This window comes from Triticum dicoccoides, chromosome 7A (assembly GCF_002162155.2).
Source record: "Triticum dicoccoides isolate Atlit2015 ecotype Zavitan chromosome 7A, WEW_v2.0, whole genome shotgun sequence".
Lineage (NCBI taxonomy): Eukaryota > Viridiplantae > Streptophyta > Magnoliopsida > Poales > Poaceae > Triticum > Triticum dicoccoides.
The window spans coordinates 54,815,065-54,818,526 of NC_041392.1; positions in this window are offsets into that span (position 1 = coordinate 54,815,065).

Here is a 3,462-nt window from a genome sequence, read left to right on the forward strand (position 1 = left end):
ATCGATGTTGTTGCTGGGCCCACCGGTCGCATCGAAGACTAAGACCGACACACAGACTGGCGCTGAGACTGAGACAGGCGCTGCCTCGGGGAGCGGAGCCGGTATAGAACCGAAAGCAAAGAGGCGAGGGCTTCCTAACAAGCTCAGGACTACTAGACTGGTGGTCATGGAGGTGGACGACGGCAATTTTGAGCCAAACACGCCTGAGGAAGCGCGTGCGTGCTACGACAATCAAATTTGCTGCATCATACGGACAACCGCCACCATCAACGATGAGAAACTAAACAAGTTAGATAATATGAGGCCCGCCCTCCTAAAGAAGATGCACTAGATATTCTTGTTCCCGGGACGAAATGAAAAGGATTATAAAGATCCAGATAAGGACCCGGCAATGAAGAAGATAAACAAACACACCATGAGCAAGTTTAGCGACGCGTTGGACGCTTGGAAAGTAAGGGTGAAATATTGGATCTTCAATGAAAAGGAACCCTACTCCGAGATTGTGAAGGATAATCCGACAATCACGGTAGAGCACTTTGAAATATTCAAGGCGGCTTGCGAGGCCGAAGATGCCAAAAAAAGTCAGAGTACATGAAGGGGCTTCAACAGAAGAACATTGGGTGCCACCACCTCGGAAGCCGTGGTTACGGCGGGAAGAGGTCCATATGGGCCAAGGAAGACGCGGAAGCCACGAGTCTGGGCATGTCAGGCCCCTTGGCGGAGTTCACCGTCCCGCAGGAGCGTGACGTCCTCAGGACCCGGCACCGGTGGGACCCAGTGAAGAAGGTTTTTGAGAAGAACGCGGTCACGACAGAGTTCATTAGACTGCTGGTAATTTTAGTTTCTGATCAATTCGACTGCACGTTAGTCATATTTGTAAATGATCCTTGTGCCTTTTGCAGAGAGAGCAGCACAGGATTGCGGCCGAAAGCGACTCATCGTCTGAGGCGTTGGAGACACCCAAGTGGGACACTCCATTCAACCGGGAGTTGAACATATTGAAAGGACTCCCGGTGGAGACTCGGCCGTCGTATGGACGCGTGCACGGTGTCGGAGACGGCGCCACATGGAAGAAGTACTACCGTGAGACCACGGAGGAGAGAAAGGAAAGACAGAGGTTAACTGAAGAAAACATCGATAAGAAGGTTGAGATTGCGGCTGAAAATAAATCATATGAGACAGTTGTAACAGTGGTAGCTGCCGCAAAACAGGTGCTTGTAGATATGTCTACTACCTTGGTTCTGGCCTTTTCAATTGGAGCAGGCAAAATCCAGGAAAAAATGCAGCGGACTTTCCCCTTGCTGACTTCCTCGGGAGCAGCTCGACTAGCGTTGCACCAGCACCTGCACCTGCTCCCGCACCGGCTCCTGCACCTGCTCCCACACCTGCTCCAGCACTGGCTCCTGCACCTGCTCCGGCACCGGCTGCTGCACCTGCTCCCGCACCGGCTCCTGCACCTGCTCCCGCACCGGCTTCCGCACCTGCTCCGGCACTGGCTCCGGCACCGGACGTGGCGGTGCTTTGTCTTTGGCTGAGCTCGACGCCCTCACGGTATCTGTCACACCGCCCCCCTTCAATAAATGTATAATCTCCTGTTTTCGTTGCCTTTCGGATGTCTCACGTCGCAGACTTTTCTTTGCAGGCCGACGAAACCCCGTGCACCATATTTTACACCATCGGCGACCAGAAGGTGGACGTGGGGAAGGCGACGATAATGGAGCCGAAGGAACCATTGTTCCACAGCCGGCTGATCCCCCCGGAAGTCTTCAATGTTTTCGTGGCCAGTGTCAAACTGGGCCACGAGAATTTGGCTCCTCCGGTACTAGTGGGGGATGACGACGAGACCCCGCGGCGGCTTGGTAATTGTTGCAATGGGTGGGTCCTGTTGTGGCCAAAGAGTCTGCTTCGTCTGGAGGCGGCCGGGAGCACACCCACGAGCACGCAGTTAGGTATGGACATCAACACCTCGCCTACTCCATTAGTCGCTGGTGACGTCGCCATAGATGAGGATAAGGATGACAATGACACTCAACAGTATGTCAATACTGGCGCCTACTTAGGGTTTGAGCCTCATGAGTCGGTGCCTGAATTGCCGCCTCCAGAGTCTGAACGTATTATGGACAACCTTCTTGTAGTAAAGAAGTCTAGGAAGAGACCGAGGAAAGGCAAAAAACCTGCTTCTGTGATCCAGCCGCCTGAGCAGCCTCGGGTTCAAGACCGTATAGATATCCCCGGTGCGGCAAAATGGCATATTCCCGGTCAACCAATCCTACCTAAAGCAGCGTCTACGGGCCAGATTAGGCGATTTAAGGAGACTTCATGACGATGTGCTGCGGATAGAGAAAGGCCTCATCGCCTCAAAAAATCCAAGATACCCACTCTACGTGGTTAACGTGCCGCGGGGATTGTCGTACGTCGACACATTCCCTGCGGAGAAGTTCTTCCTTCGATTCGATTACATCTTCGACATGTTTCACTTGAAGAAGCTGGATTTTGTGTTTGTCCGCCTTTATGCTTTGCACATGAACTACCTCATCGGGGTTGAGTAGATACCTTATATCTGTGTCGGTGACCCGTACTTCATGCACGAGGCCTTCTTGGGAGTCTGCGCAAAGCACTATGAATACGCGATGGAATACATCGTCAATTTCATGCTCGCCAATAAGGACAAGGAGGCGATTCTCGTGCCTTTTCATCCCATGTAAGTCATCCGCGCGGATATCCTTCCTTTGATTTCAGTCATTCATTTGCACGGTGGAGGCTAATTAATTTGAGGTGTACTTACTTTGCGCAGCGGCGGGCGCGCCGTCCTCATCATCCTCTACCCCGATACTCCCACGCTCTTTACTTGGACTCGTCGAAGAACATTAACAAAAAGGATTACACCAACATCAAGTATGTTCTTGACAGTGCTATGTTTTACTCCGACGCACGGAGTGGAGAGGTCAAGGACAAGAAGAAAAAGGATGGCAGGCCCGCCTTCGGCCATGTAATGCCCGGATAATCATGCTACAGTAATCCCACGTTAACGATGCCACGTCACCTCTGTCACTGTAGTTAATCTCAGGTTAGTTCAAAACTGATTCAAATTCAAATTTAAAATAAAGTTAAATAATAAAACTTTTCAAACATTAAAATAAAAATGTTCGGTTTGTACTAAATATTACCTAGATAATTATGGTGTAGAAGACACAGTTTTATAAAATGCCTAAATAAATTAAAATGATTTAAAACAAAAAAGTAAATAAATAAAAAGAAAGAAAACAAACTAAGAAAAAAAAGGAAAGAAACCCCCCGGGGCTCTGGCCCAGCAGGCCACCGGCCCAACTGGGCCACAACCCACCAGGCTGGCCCATCTCCTCTCCATAACCCCCACTCCCCCCCAGTCAACCACCGACACCCCCACTCCTCGCAAAATATCCCCCCTCTCCCCTCGATTGGATCGAGATCGTGGAGGGGGAA